This window comes from Xenopus laevis, chromosome 1S (genome assembly GCF_017654675.1).
Source record: "Xenopus laevis strain J_2021 chromosome 1S, Xenopus_laevis_v10.1, whole genome shotgun sequence".
Lineage (NCBI taxonomy): Eukaryota > Metazoa > Chordata > Amphibia > Anura > Pipidae > Xenopus > Xenopus laevis.
Window position 1 is genome coordinate 119323716 of NC_054372.1, and position 17200 is coordinate 119340915.

At 35.8% G+C, this 17200-nt stretch overlaps 1 protein-coding gene across 1 annotated transcript in view; it reads left to right on the plus strand.

The window, feature by feature from the left end:
- Window positions 1-17200, plus strand: part of pip5k1c.S (phosphatidylinositol-4-phosphate 5-kinase, type I, gamma S homeolog) — a 68412-nt gene that overhangs the window by 41649 nt on the left and 9563 nt on the right. The window contains 6 exon segments of the mRNA NM_001089262.1: window positions 6801-7006; window positions 7960-8043; window positions 8124-8172; window positions 9926-10010; window positions 10483-10638; window positions 11153-11297. The gene's annotated coding sequence lies outside the window, so the exon portion shown is untranslated.

Here is a 17200-nt window from a genome sequence, read left to right on the forward strand (position 1 = left end):
GAAATGATAAATTGCCGTGTGCATTCCCTATAATTGTTATTAAAGGGGTGGTTCACCTTAAAGTAAACTTTTAGTATTTAATAGAACGGCCAATTCTAAGCAACTTGGTTTTCACTATTTTTTATATTTTTATAATATATTTATATAATATTATTCTTTCCAGCTTTCAGATGGGCATCTTTGACCTCATCGAAAAAGCAAATGCTCAGTAAGGCTACACATTTATTATTACTGCTACATTTTATTGCTCATCTTTCTAGTAAGGTCCTCTCTTATTCATATTCCAGTCTCTTATTCAAATCAATGCATGGTTGCTAGGGTAATTTGGACCCTAGCTACCAGATTGTTTATAATGCAAATTGAAGAGCTGCTGAATATAAATCTAAATAACTCAAAAACCTTAAATAATAAAAAATGAAAACCAATTGCAAATTGTTTCAGAATATCCCTCTCTACATCAAATAAAAGTTAACTCAAAGCTGAGCTATGATTCTTCTAAATGCACAGGGGGGGAGGGAAATACACATTTTAAGTAGGTTTTCCCACATATGTTCAGGATACTAAGATTGGCATCTGTTATTCCAAATACAAAACCTTATTTGTCTATATAAGCATAACATGTATCTTCCACTGCTAAAGTAAAAAAGCTTCCATCTACTTCAAAGAATGAATGCCAACGGTGGCAACACTATTCATATGGATAACTGGAAACCATAAAAATGGATAATTGGGAAAAAATGCATGCGTGGGTCAAGTTGCAGGTCCTGGTTGGGTGGAGGTCTGCCTGACTAGACCCACACAGGTCTCTACACCATAGGTCAGTGCTGGATATTGTCAGAGTACGAGTAAAAGGCTCCAATTGACAACCCTCTTTTGTTTCAATTACAGTTTATCACAGGAAGTGACTTTCTAGGAAGTCAAGAGTATTTCTGGTTCTTGCCACTGATCTGCCCTTGTCTCTCGAATGCTATGCTTTGCTCTCTCAAAGTAGCTTACTCTTTACTGGAGAAGTCTACACCAAATAGTTTGATAGCATAGGAATATCTATGTCTCTAATGAGGCTGGAAGTAAACCCATACTCAACACGGTTTGTCTCAAAGTCTGCCACAGTTTAGTGTTTGTTTTATGTTAAAGTGGACATGTCATCCAGACACAAAAATCTGTATAACAAAAGTCCTTTTCAAATTAAACATGAAATCCAATTTGTATTTTTTATTAAAGCATTCATAGCTGTTGTAAGCTCATTTAAAAATCTCAGCTGTCAATCAAATATTGTCTGCCCCTCTTCTATGCCAGTGGCATAGAGGCGGGGCAGACAATTACTTTCACTTTCCATTCAGCACTTCCTAGATGTCACTGCTCTCCACACATTCCCCCGTTCTCTTTACCGTTTAATTGTGTAGCCAGGGCATGGGGATGGACATCCAGTCCCCCATTCTGGTGCACAAACAAGATTCTGAGATGATGCAAGACTTTCCTTAATAACACTGTCCACAAAATGGCTGCTTCCTACTTGCTATAATTATGAATCCCCAGACTGAAGGAAACAAGATTCAAATAATTTATATAGTGTAATTTAAGTTCATTTTGCTTGACTAATGTGATAAAAATAGGATTTGGAATTTTTTTTTGGGTGATGGGTCCCCTTTAAGGATGTTGAATACATGGTTTATCTAATCAGTGTGATGATAAAAACCCACCAGGTATTGATTCATCTTTTCTGCAACACGTTTTTGTTTTTGGTAGCAAGTTCACTAAAGCTCCTTGAATTAAATTTATTTTACATCATAACTTTCTAAACATATTACAGAAACAGTGTTTTAGTTCTCCATGTGACCAGACAAATAAACACATCGGTATCTGAAAAGAGAATAGGTCGCTTTGGCAAACTGCTTGCATGACTAATATTATTGTAAAAGGGAAAATGTTTCCTATTGTTTTGAAAAACAAAAAGAAAGCTAAAAACCCTGGCATGAAGACAGTAGCTGGGGCTGTATCATGTGGTGATCTCATGTCCAGCTGCATACAATAAGAAGATATCATTCTTGCTCACAATGCAACTCATTCACTGCTCTGCTGAAATGCAAACACACTCATACTGTTTCCACAGCACTCAAACATAAAGCATGCACTGACATTGGAAATGGAATGTAATGTGTGTCTGTTGTTGCCTCAGAAGTATAAATGGGTCTTATTGCTTGGACATGCCCGAACAAAGGTTCTCTCTCAGTATATATATTGCTTGCATCAAGCATCCTCCCTCAGTGGGAGTGGTGTGTTTTTAAGGGTCTGTAAACCTGAATACAATTTGCCATTGTATAAACAAGTAAGTCATGCAGATAAATATTTCCATAGTTTGCTACAGATATATATGTTTCTGTAGATTTGTAGTATGCTGGAATTGTTGTGAACTGTTAACCTGAGGTTGCCACGTCACCCCTTTAAAACCAAACACATATGGAATCCACAGCCTGCATGGCTAATTAGCAATTAATTTAGATGCATGATGCAGGGCTGCACATAAATCAGTTCACTCTGCAGCATGTATCTTAATGAATTGCTAATTAGCCATGCAGACTGTAAAATATGTGTTTGGTTTTAAAGGGGTGAGCTGGCAACCCTATTTTAACTTTTCAACTGATATAAGTGCTAACGCTAAAGAATCATTACTAGTCACTGCCAAATTTATAAATCTTATCTTCTAGAATATACATCTTTTCCATGCCAAAAACTAGGGTAAAAGCCCCCATACACGGGCCAATAAAAGCAGCCGACAGACAGAATGGGGCCATCCGACGGGTTTCACCGATCGCAATCTGACCGACTTTTGATAGCGGCCGCATCTGTGCGTTTATGCGGTCCTGCGATCTGACTGCCGTATCAGATGCATTATGATCCAATTGTTGGGCCCTAGGGCCCACGATCGTATCAGCCCGATATCGCGCACCTCAATGTGGGCATATCGGGGAGAGATCCGCTCATTTGGTGACATCGCCAAACACGCAGATCTCTACATCTATGGACACCTTAAGGTGCAAAATAGCATGACTTTCAACATTCACTCTTCATCTATCTGGCTGTTTCAAATAATTCAAAATCTGTGAATATCCAGGAGCAGTGCATTTCATTTGCCAAATTTATTTCCCAAATTGAAATGGTAGTTCATTTCACACAAATTACTTCATAAAAGCTTTTCAGATATTTTAATCAAACTGCTTAAACCTTTGCTGTAACATGATTTCTTTTTTCTTGTAGACCTAACTTAACCTGGCAGTAAGAACCCATGTGATATGCATATTAGCTGCTGGCTTTGCATGTCCAGAGCGTATTGCTTTAAAAGAAAAACCAGCCTTCTATGTGTAATGACAGTGTGTCTCATTTATCAACACTGGGCAAATTTGCCCATGGGCAGTAACCCATGGCAACCAATCAGATTGCTGCATTCATTGTTCTACTTGCAGCTGGTTTCAAAAAGCTAATCACTGATTGGTTGCTATAGGTAATTGCCCATGGGCAATTTTGGCAAGTGTTGATAAATGAGCCCCAGTGTTTTGCCAAAATTCTCATTTCTGTAATTAAATTAGCTCTGTATTCTCATTATCTGTCTGCTAATACTGTAATGAAACTTTCTCTTGTGCGTTATTATAGAGAGGCAGTGCTTTTCAACCTCGTGCTTTATTCTGTATCTTAAAGAGAGGGGGTTTTGAAATTGGACATGAGTATCATGATAACTATACATGCAACTATACAGCATGATATTTACAGTATAACACCATGGTGATGAATTTTTGAAATTCTCTTTTGTTACATTTATATAACCCCCTAGGGTCAGAGAATTGTTCTGTACAACACATTCATACAGTGTCATTGCCCTCTTTCTGTCTTCTGATTGAATATTACTTAACGTAAAACTAGCTGTAGCTCCATCATGTACAGTATGAAAATCAGATGGAAATACGGATATGCTCTGTATATTTGAATAGTGATGCTTAGTTTGAATAACAAATGCAGGTTCGAAGCATCAGTAGAATGGCACTGATCTGCCTTATGTTTTGTTCTTTCTTCTGAATTCAGTATGAATGATGTTTATGATAGTGGTAATGGCTACATTCATAAAACAAAGGTGTCAAGGCCCAGGTGTATTTGAGCACAATATATATATATATATATATATATATATATATATATATATATATATATATATATATATATATATATATATATATATATATATATATGCCTGGTTGCTATCAGCAAAGTAAGTAAGATATCCTGGAAAGAGGCGAGCACTCAGACACACAGATTTTTTGCATCTTAAGACCTATGAGTGCTCGCCTCTTTCCAGGATATATATATATATATATATATATATATATATATATATATATATATATATATATATATATATATATAGCGAGAGAGAGACAGAGTGATATATACATCTCATATTAGACACACAAAAAAAGTTACATATGCCTGAGTATAGTTATAGAATCAGTTCTGTTTATTGGGTTGCTTTTATCAGTTCATGTCATTATATGCAAGAACTAAAAGGGCCTCTAAATTCGATGTGAGTTTTGGAATATGGACTTCTGCACTTTAAGGTGGTTATTTATCAAAGGTTGAATTTCAAAGTTATGTGAATTTTTTCTAACTAATAAATTTGAATGTACTTACAACTCGAATGGGAGGTTATTTAAGAAAAAACTCGAACGTCTAACATTCGATCGAATAGGAACAATCCAAAAATCAAATTCAAATTCGAATTGAACTTGAATTGAGTTTTTCCTCAGAAAATAAAAACTCGAATCTCATGAAGGCTATTAACATTTTCAAATGGTTCAACGGACCTCTGCCATTGACTTCTACATAAACTCGGCAGGTTTTAGGTGGCAAAATATTGAATTAGAACTGATTCCAGGGTCAAGATGTGCTAAATCTCATTCAAATTCAAGTTGGTGGTTTTAAATGAGAAATTGTGAGTTTTGACCAAAATTTGATCAAATTCAAATTTGAATTCAAATTTACCATTCCAACCACAGTAAATCTGTCTCTAAGATGATAGTTTGGAATAACCAGATATTCCATGGCCCATATTTTAAGCATGTTCTTAAAAAGACAGCAATATCAAAATATAAAATGCTTAAAAATGAAATGGCAGGTTTATAGATATCACCACTAGCAGGCTGTAATTAGCCCAGTTGCTAGCTAGTTAGGTTTGGAGAACCAGCCCTTATTTCCCTATTGGTTTCACATGGCATGTTTGTGTTTCAAAATGGGAATAGAACAAACATATTAACAGCCATTGTGTGCCCTGTTAAAGCTGCTTAATTATTATTATTATTATTTTTATTGTTTTTAGTGAAGAGTAGAAATAAAAAGAAAAGATCATTTTCTTAACACCATGTTTTTGGTTGGTTGGCAAAGTCTTTCTTTAAGGAGATGTGATGGATTTGAGAGTCCTCTTTTTAGTGACTGGTTTCCAAATAGTTACCGTACAAGGAGAATAGAAGAAAACCACAGAGAAGAAAGTTCTGCCCTCAAGAGATTTGAATGTATTTTAATAATGTATTTGCTTGTAGCAACTTCGTTTCACCGAGCCACAATACCATTTATTCTTGTGAACCACATGCATGTTAAGGTTCTATGAATCTTTGTGCATTTCTTTAAAAGAAGAAAACCCGCCGTTATCTGATACAATAGGGCACATCTAGCTTATTTAGCATCAGCAAGTGTGACCCATTAAATTGTTCTTTGTCCTTTTGCTCTGACTTATTGTTCCCTCAACCCCCTTCTCTTTTACTTTCTTATTCTTCATTCCTCCATTCCATTAATCTTTTTTTGTGTGCCTACATTCTACTTTACCATTCTAGCAACCATTGCTATGTTCATCCAGATTACTGTTAATTATCTATTCTATTATTGCCTTTTCTTTAGAACGTTTCTGTTTTCTCATATTTCCTTCCATCTTCAGTGATTTATCATCTATAATAATAACAACATGTTTTTACTGTAATATCATATCTCCCAATATTCATGTCAAGAATAGTGACTAAGGAAACACTCCTGATCTACATTAGCAGTGCAGAGCCAAGACAACACATCTAAAATACCCCCAAACCTGCCCGTTTTCAGGCCTGTACGCTGAGAATGTCCTGCTAACCGAGTCGTATGCAAAATGATTTAGAGAATAATGTAGAGAATAATGTACCCCCTATTGTAAAATATATGGATATTTGAGGTCACCAACAAATTTTGTGTCCATATAAATCAAGTTATACTGGCTTTGGAATTCTCTTAGGGGCAGATTTACTAAGGTTTGAACAGTAAATTTTGAAAATTCGAATCCGAGATTTATCATTCCCCTACCCTGGAAGTGTCTTGAATTCGATAGGTCGACACGCAAGACCTGCCGACTTCATGTAGAAGTCAATGGCAGAGGTCCGCTGACCTATTTGAAGAAGTTAATAGCCTTCCTGACATTCAAGATTTTTTCTGAGAAAAACTCAGTTCAAATTGCATTCAAATTTTATTCGGGTTTTCATGTTGGTAACATTCGATCAAATTTCACTCAATCTTTGATAAATATGCCCCTAAGTCATATGACAAAAGTGATATTACTAAGCCTTGATTATAGCTCATGCCAAAACTGAGCACTGTTTATAAGGATGTTTTGCAGGTAATCATGTATTATGGATTGTGCATTATATTGTGGTATTATTGTCTCTGCTTAAATCATTTTGAGGATTATTTAGTTTGTCCAGTTAATGAAGTGCATATTGCTCATACCTTTGTAACAGGTACTGGAAAGCTTCAAAATCATGGATTATAGCCTGTTGCTCGGAGTCCATGTACTTGGTTCTACAAGTAAAGAAAAGGAAGGAGAAAGTTCACACTACTCAATTGACAATAAAAGACCATCTGTGCAAAAAGTTCTGTATTCTACTGCATTGGAGTCCATACAGGGACCTGGGAAGGATGTAGACTTTTTCATTAAGGAAAGCACGTAAGTTAATTTTTGAAATCAAAACATTTTCAATTGCATTATAAAATATCAGTATAGAGTGACCTGCCTTTGTATATTTATATACATACATACATATATTCTGAAACAGAAGAGGTTTGTGTAGTTAATTAGAACCAGTTTTATATTAGGAAAAATGTGCGAAATATCTACAAATGTCCCAAATATAGATTCCAAGGTATTCAAAAGAATATGCCAAATCTGTTCTAAAAAATTACTTTAAAGGAGAAGGAAAGGCTAAAATGAAGTAAGCTTTATCAGAAAGGTCTATATAAATACACCAGTAAACCATCAAAGTAATGCTGCTCTGAGTCCTTTGTCAAAAGAAACACAGCAATTATTTCCTTTTATTGTGTACACTTGGGCTTCTATACCAGACTTCCTGTTTTCAGTTTAAATTTTCCAGGGCAGGGCTTGAGCATGCTCAGTTTGCTCCTCTCCCCCTCCCTCCTCCCATCCCTGCTGTAATCTGAGCTCAGAGCTGTAAGTGAGCAGGGAGAGACCCAGGCAGGACATGATGTCACACCAAGCTTATATGGCAGCATCTATCCTTAATAAACAGAGACATTGTCTAGAGCTGTTTACTCCGGTATGGTAAAGCATTCTGCAGAATAAATATAACATTCTAGCTTGCACTATTGTGGCTAATCTGTTGGCAATAAACTGTCTTGGAGCTTTCCTTCTCCTTTAAAATGTAGATGTTAGGTGCTAGCTACAGGGTCGCCACTAATAGTCATATGACCTGCCGACTTCATGAGGCATCTCCAGGACTCCCTGACCCCATTGTAGAACATTTAGCACTTTTTATTCATAATTGTAATATTGAAAGTATTCTGATCTCACTAGCATTTACTGTTAACAATAAGCATTAGCTGCAGCCTTGGGGGACTGCAGTACATCCAAATCTAATTTTATTTTATTTATTTTTTTTACAGAATGGGAGGCATTCCAGCCAAGAACCATAAGGGAGAAAGGGTGCTGCTTTTTATGGGGATTATTGATATCCTACAGTCCTACAGGTAACATAAATACCAACTGTCCTACACACTTGTACACCTGTTCTAAACAAACATTACTAATGGTATTGCTTTGTCTCTAGGTTAATGAAGAAGTTGGAACATTCATGGAAAGCCCTGGTTTATGATGGGGTACGATATATATTGATAATTTACAATGCTGTTCTGATGGATGGTATAATTATTTCCCTGTGTTTTGTTGTATTTACCATGGAGAAATAATTGCTGCTAAAGATCTGATTAATTGCTAATTTGTTGTTTATTCCTCCAATTCTTGTTTTACAATTTGCATAGTACATTTTGATATAATATTTTAACAAAAGGCTATGCAAAGTCTGCTCTTATTAATAATAGGCTATTAAAATAGTATTGCTTTCCCTTTTTAGTGTCTAAGTGTGTGAACAAGAGAAACATTGCCTCCTCTGACAGATCATTTTAACTATCTGCTATCTGCAGTAACCCATAGCAACCAATCAGTAGGTAGCATTTACTAGTCACCTGTTTAAAAGCAACCAATCAGTAGGTAGCATTTACTAGTCACCTGTTTAAAAGCAACCAATCAGTAGGTAGCATTTATTAGTCACCTGTTTAAAAGCAAACAACTTTTGGTTGCTATGTGTTAGTGCTCCTGTGCAAACTTAGTGCTTTTTATTTCATATGGGGGCTAGTATATTATAGAATATCTTATTCTTAGCAACTTTTCATTTTGTCTTCATTTTTAATTTTCTTATAATTATTTGGCTTTAATTATATTGTCTTTCTAGCTTTCAAGTAGCAGTAAATGTCCCCAGCAGCCAAAAAAACTATAGCTCTATGAGGCTAACATTGTATTGTTATTACTTATCTTCCTATTTAGAACCTCTCCAATTTATCTTACAGTTTTTCACTGCCTATTATAGTGAATTTCACCCTAGCAAACTAGCTTGTGAAACTCCAAGATGGAGAACTGCTGCTAAATAATCACAAAAAAATAATTCCAATTGCAAAGAGTCTTATAATATCACTGCCTACACATGCTAAAACTACATCTACTCCCAAACTATCTACCGTATATTCAGATGGATAATGCTGGCATTCAGATGTTGCTAAATGTAAAAGATCACTGTATATAGAGCATGAGCCTATTAAACCCAAGTAATAGAATTAAGAACTTAAATTCTAAAGTGTTGAAAGATGCAACACTTTCCTGTTATCTTTATTGCAATGTCTTTTATATGACCTGCATTATGTTTATGAGAATTCATGAATATGCTTTTTATTAGAATAACATTTCATTGCTTTAAAGCTGCATTATTTTTCACTGTATTTGCCATTAGAAATAATTTGTACTATGGCCCAATTTAAATTACTCTTAGAAAACAGCTCTGGGCACAGGAGTTAGAAGAACCTATGGCACAATGTTTTTATCCCTAAAGTAGATAATGGTCTTATCAAAGGTGCATTTGCTTGCCTGTTCAAATCTATTTATGTATGTTTAACTGAGCACTGTAAAAATGAATGTAGCTGTATATGGTGCTCGTATTGACTATCCAGGGAAAGGTTATTACAGTTAAACATTTGTATTATTTGGAGGATTTTGGTGTTATAAAACAGGATTTTGTAATACTCTTAGCATTTGCTCAGATATTTGCAGCTACCACATTGTAACAGTAAATGAACCTTTCACAGTCACAGTACTCATATTGACCAGAGATTTTAATTTTATTTCTGTGAGGCAGTACAATGGATTGGTTTTGTATGTCATGCACAGGGGAACTGAGTGAAAAACCATGTATAACCGGATTTTCTCATTGTGGGAAACAATCCCTAGGGGCTTATCACAGGAATTTGGGTAAGCAGGATTTGCTGTTTTATAACATGAAATACTTGTTTATTTTTTTTTCAGGACTCAGTATCTGTACACAGGCCGTGTTTTTATGCTGACAGATTTCTGAAGTTTATGAACTCGAGGGTTTTCAAAAAAGTCCAAGGTAATGTTCTGTGTGAAATACATATGTGCAACATATGGGTAGGTTAATGACATAAAGGTAATTACTGCGATATTAATAACTGCACCACTTATATAAAATAGTATAAAATAGTGAGTCAAAACTTAACAGTAAATATTCACAATCTGTAAAGAATGTTTACCATTTGTAGTACTATTGGGGTTTACTTCATAATATGGCAGCAAGGATGTAGGGCAGAATTAGTTTGCCAGAGTCTGCTGTTAACAATGACATGGATCACCCCAAAATATCTTTATAACTAGAAAATATTGAACACATAACTTTAATTTAATTTCCCAATGACTGAAGTACTTTCTTACAAATAAGAAAAACAACTCTAAAAATTCTGTATAGATAATACAGCATAACCTTTGCATAAAAATCTCACAGACGGTAGTGTTACTGTACATATTCTACAATGCCTGCTTATTACTATAATTTTAACATTTTTCAGCTTTAAAAGCGTCACCATCCAAAAAGAGGGGCAATTCTATTCCTGCGCTTAAGTCCTCTTCACAGGAAATACTCTCATCAAACAGTCAGGAATGGATGGAAGAAAAAAATAAAAGACTTACCGAGGGGCTAAGTTTTACAAGTCTTGATGAAGAAGGTGAGGAAGCATCAAATTACTTAGAAAAAAAAGCAGAAAAAAAATAAAAATGTACCTGAACAGGCTACATGCAGTGATTTTTAGTCTTATACTAGTCATACCATACTAGTCATTTCCATATCTTTTGCAGCTCTCTTGGTTTCCACTGATTGGTTACCAGGCAGTAAGCGATCAGTGACTTGGGGGGCACATGTGTCATTGAATCTAACCAGCATGCTAACGATTTATTGCAAACTCACTGAACAATTATGTCACATTTGGCCCCACCTTAAAGTCGCTGACTAAATCAGAGTTAGAGAGTTGAAAAGGAAGTAGTGTTACGTTATGTTATGTAAGATATCCAGTCACTCCAGCCTTCATACATTAAATATTTGGCTAACTAACTATATTAGAAACCTTTTTTTTTATTTTGCACAGCTTATCTATTTATCCAGTTTTTATTTTACACTGAACTGTTCCTTTAATAGTGTTTGCCTGCCCCTTGTTCTGATCAAATTTTTTTTTGTGTTTTCAGCATTAAATTCCAGGCACCGACCAGACCTCGTCCCAAGTACCCCATCCTTGTTTGAAGCTGCTTCATTAGCAACATCGGTATCCTCTTCATCTTTGTATGTGGATGATAAGTATCACAATGATGACACTATAGGGTATTCTAGCAGGTAATTATTATAATCTATATAATGAGGGTGAAAAATGTTGTTGGCAAGACACTGGTGACAGAATCTTAGCCACTGTATATTGCACTTGTAGGGTGGGACCAAATGTTTAGTTAAAGGAAAACTATACCCCCCAAACAATGTAGGTCTCTATAAAAAGATATTGCATAAAACAGCTCATATGTAAAATCCTGCTTCATGTAAATAAACCATTTTCATAACAATATACTTTTCTAGTAGTATGTGCCATTGGGTAATCATAAATAGAAAACTGCCATTTTAAAAAATAAGGGCCGCCCCCTGGGATCGTAGGATTCACTGTACTGTATGTTAGGTCACATGAGCCAATTACCAGACAGAGTTGTGTCTTTTGCTTCCACACTTCTTCCTGTTACAGTTAAAGTTGAAGTATTTCTGGTCAGGTGATCTCTGAGGCAGCACACAGACCATCACAAAATGGTGGCTCAAGGCAAGAGATGTAAAAGGGCAATATTTACTTAAATATATATTCCAGTTTGGTAAGATTCTTTAATATGCCACTTAATATGATATGAAATATCTGTTGCTAAAGTGTTCATTTTGGGGGTATAGTTTTCCTTTAAGAACTTATAGAACTGTCATCTAAAACTGGTGTGTTGCCACAAATTTACAATTTGGGTTAGCCTTTCTCAAGACCATTGAGATCTTTTGTGCAGGCAGCAATCCTGTGATACTGTGTGTATTGTAAATTAGCTGATGATGTTCCCGCTTTGAAAAGATCAGGCAGTACTGTATATGGTCACTCTTCTGGTTCACCTCATCCCTAAACAAAGTATCTGGGGATCTTTGGGCACATTATTGAGCTACCATACTATTCAATAGTAATTATCTTTGTGTATATGTGTGGGAAATTATAGGTAGACAAATGTTGTGTTTATTTTAATGTTATTTCTGTAGTCTTATATCTGTATTCCAGCTATTTGGTGAATCTTGTAGTAAAGGTTAAAGTACAGCAAGATGTACAGTTGGGCTTCTCAAATTCAGATTGATTGTTTTCCTGTTCTCCTGAGCTGGAGACTACCTGACAGCAAATCTTTAAGAGATGCTGATTATTAACCAAATTAAATTAAGCTTACAGCAGTTATTCTTTAGGCAAAATGCTTCTGAAACAAAATGTTCTCCTTTAGCAAAGCACTTGGCAGTTGGCATGGAAACGCTGTGAATCTGCCAAATAACCGATTACACTGTAATTTCGGTTGGAAATAGGAATCCGTGTCATTCTTCTCTGTTAGCACACTGCTTTCAACTAAGAAATATACCATATATATAATGTATATAATGTATATAATATATATATGTATATATATATATATATAGATATAGATATATTTTCATTTAGGATATGCAGAAAGAACAGAGGGTATTATGATTTTACTACTGGCAACCAGTGATTAGAAGGGCAGAGGGCTAATCCAACACCCTTCCCCAGCTCTCCTTGAATGATGAAATTTTGAGCTGTGCAAAGAACATACTATGGAGGCAAATGACCAGTTACTTGACCTTACATTCAGCAGATTTGCTGCCTGCTGTTTCCCCCTCCTGTCTAGTTCTGACAGGTGTTTCTCTCCCTACCTACATTATAGATTGTGCTGCCCTATGTCAGAACTGTCCAACAGATATAACCCTCAATGAGACATGTATGGTCCTCAGCATGCCAAAGATCTCTCCAGCAGACCACTTTGTGTAATATCACTGCTATATAATTATACAACCCCCCCACATCATGTTAACTTGCACATAATTTGCCCACAATATTTATAGTAGATGATACTCCTAGGTTTTGGGAATATGTAATAGAGATCAATCTGCTCTACCCCCAAAGATGTCTCCTCTTCTAGCACGAAACTTTTTTTATCAATTGCAAGAAAATAAAACAGAACTAAATAGAGTGGAAAAAAAGTTGTTTTCCCCTCCAAAAAATGTACAATAATTCACCCATACCATGGCAGTAAAAAAATATATTTTTTAAAATAAGCCATTCATTTTATATGTATCAAATACAAACTAATAATCACTGCTGTACAATGGGCTGGTACAGAAAACATTAGCGTCAAACAAAGAGAAATAAACCATGCAAGCAACAGAGTATGCATAAACAAGCCAAGAAATAGGGTCAGAGAAGCCTGGCCATGACATTGACCCTAGATACACCTTGATCCTATCACTGAAGTAATACAATTTTACTGAAGACTTATAAGATTTTTCTCCATTTCCTCGTAGACGATATAAGATATGTTTTGAAATATGAACCTTGTTTTGAAATCATATTAAATTTATATATATATATAGATAAACACAATCAGACCGGTGCACTCAAAATGACTCACAACTGCCTGGGTGCTGGTCAAACCATTCATACATAGTCAATCAACAAACCGCACTTCAAGAACTTGTAAAGTAATCAAACAAAATTATGTTTTATTCCCAATGTTTCGACACCCTCACTGGGGCCATCTTCAGGAGAGTATATAGATATATATATGTTCCTTTTACAAAAGAATAGATTGATAGCACAAAGCTGTTTATGAGCAGTTCTAAACAGGCCTAGTGTTTATTGTACTGTTGTGTTCACTCCTAATCCATTAAGAATTTGTGTTCAAATGGTAAGGTCTTAAAGGGGTTGTTAACCTTCCAAACACTTTTTTTCAGTTCAGTTGTTTTCAGATTGTTCCCCAGAAATAATCACTTTTTTCATTTACTTTCCATTATTTATTTTTTTACTGTTTTTCCAAAATCTAAGTTTAAAGGTGAATGTTCGTGTCTCTGGTGTTTGAGTCTGGCAGCTCACTAATTCAGGTGCAGACTCTAAACTGTTACAATTTTGCTACATTTAGTTGATACATTTCTCAGCAGCATCTCTGGAATATTAGCAACTATTGTATCAATTCTAACAGCTGCCTGTAATGAAACCCAGAGATTCTGCTCAGCAGGGACAAATATAAGAAATATATCAACTAATTGTATCAATTTAGAACAGTTTACAGGGTCGGCGACCCCCCTCCCAGAGCTGCTTTAGAAGGTGAAAAATGACACTTTACACCTAAATATTAGAAAAACGGGGACACTTAGAAAATAGAAAGTAATTGGAAAAAGTCTTTATTTCTGGTGATCTATCTGAAAACAACTAGTTGTTTGAAGTTGAAAAACCCCTTTAAATCCAGATAATCTGGAAAGAACTGGACAGCGTTTATTGAAAAATCCATTCAATTATTTTTATGGCAGGAGTGTGTTACAATTTATCGATGTTGACCCAGTGCAGTTTATAAACTAATGTCTCTACTATTGACACACACACTAACATATCAAGACCGCAAAGTGCAATCTCAAATGCAGCTTGCATGGCTTTTACCCACAGTGAATATTTTTTTCCTGTAATTGCGATCAGAATTTTTCAGTTGCTATTACTAATGGCGCATGAAGTGTGCACTTAATTCTTTAGACACATTTCCCCTTATTTTGTGTGCCCAAGCAGACCTTTTTTATATATATATATATATATACATTGTGTACTTTGGTTGTTATACAGTCGGGTACACACTTACTTTTTAACATGACATGACATGATTTATGGGACATGTTCCTACACAGGGTAAAAGATAATAGATAACAAAAATGTTTTAAAGGTTAAGACTGCTGCTGATTTTCAGCTGTAAGGACAAAGTAGTTCTAAACATGACAGACAATCCATTAAGTCGTCAGGCTATAAGTGGAGTCAGGCAGTTGCAAAACTGGTTTGCCTACTTCCCAGATGTCTTAGTGATAGTATTTAAATTCACAGCTGATAACCTATCTAGCCATTGGCATTAAGCATAAAGGAGGCCATACATGCTACAATTATGGTTATACGAAAGAACTTTCATCCACTCTACTAACGTTAAAGGAAAAGAAGAGGTCATTTTTATTACCTATCTTAAACTGTTGCCTGATCACACCCCTCCTGAACCGTTATAGTGTCACCAGCCAAAATGTTTTCCCACACTTACACCGTGCCACTGAAGTTTTTCCCCATTACTGAGTTTGTGGCTGCCATGTTGGCCATGTACACGTCGCATCCTTTGTCTCCTCGGTAAAAGTTCCTTCTCCTTCAAGAGCTGAATTGTCAGATATGCAGGTACAAACAAAAACAATTCTTTAGCTCCATCTGATGATTCAGCATTAACATAACGATGTTGGGGCACCTTCGAAGGTGCCCAATCAAAATTTTCAGTCCTGCCTGATCGTCTAGACAACTGATATCCAAGGCTTTTTACCGATATCGGTCTCCCATAAAACACGCAAAGATTATTGTACGAAAGATCTTTTGTACAATAATATCGGTGCATATATGGGCACCTTACATCTTAAGAGCTTGTTTGCAATCTTTAATTGAAAAAGTGCAAGGAGATTGCTATTGAAATTGCATTGTTGCCTACTTGTGTTCATTTGCAAGGGAGTCCTAGCCTCAGTAATGCCGGCCGGATGTTAGATGCAGGCAGCCTAGAGGCAGCCCACCATCAAATCCAGCTTTGCTTCTCTTGTATGTAATATACTAACCAGCCAGGATATCAGCACTAGGGATGGGCGAATTTTTTCGCCTTGTTTTGGCGCGAAAATGACGCCCATAGACTTTTATGGTGCATCAAAAAAAATGTATTTATAACAATATTTTACCACGCTACAAAAAATTTTCAACACCCATAGACTGTAATGGGGGTCTGCGACATTTTGCTGGCGGCGAATTTTTTGGTGAAAAGAAATGGGTCAAATTCGCCCATCGCTAATCAGCACCTTAAATCATATATGTGGAACAGACAATAAATTTAGTTGCGTACTACCAGATACTTAAGAATCAGGGCAGTCCGCAGTATGCTTTAAGTTAAACTGTTAGCAATGCAGAGTGATTTTACATTGTGCCCTTTTTTTGTGGGGCTGTTAGTTTGAAGAATAAATATTTTTATAAACAAGGAAATTGATGCTCCATGATCTCCATGGCAAAGAAAATGCATCATGTGCCTTTTACCAGGTTAGCGCTCCTTTATATCAGAACACCACACATTTATAATAAAAGTCAGTTCCCAGGTGTATTTAAATATTTTCAAGATAAATAGTTAACAGTACTAATCAAACATTACTATGAAATCCACTATACAAACCAATTGGGTCATCTTTTCTCTTGAAATAATCAGAAAAGAATAAAAGCAGTTGCACAATCCCAGCCTTTACAATGTGAATTTCCTGCACATAGAACTTAGCGGCATAAAACACTTTTTATATCTGTAAAGAGTTTCCCTTCTAAATCCTTTATTTTGCAGTTTAAATAGCAATTAAAAAAAACAATTAAACTTAAAAATAGGGTGTAGAAATAGTGCTGCTTCACGTAGCTCTGAAACTCCCTCTCTGTCAAAAACTGAAACAGACGTAAAGCCAAGCAGTGTTTGGAACAATTTGCTAGTGACAGCAGATGGGAGAGTTTATTGATTGTATCCTGCTAGGGAAACACTAACCAGCTCCAGTGACATTTGCTGATGCAGGAGACATTGCATGATATTTACTTTTAGTAAGCATTCAATAAATGAGGCAGTTTTATAGTTGTTGATGCCTGTCAGCAGTAATTGAAACTGAAAACAGCAGTGCTGGGATTTATTTTATAGACACCTGTCTTTTGTCACTTCTGTGACATGTAAAAGTGATAGCTGTCTCAGCAGCAATTCTACAGAGCTCAGGAAGAACTCAATAAACTCAGGCCCTTGCAGGACTGATAACAATCTCATTCAGCTACATTCCATATCAAAACTATCCATGCATTTTATTCTTGTAACGTACCTTGTTAAGCAGGAATCTGGGGTTAGCTTGCTGGCATTGAGCCGACTCTTCTGTAAGGCAGGAGA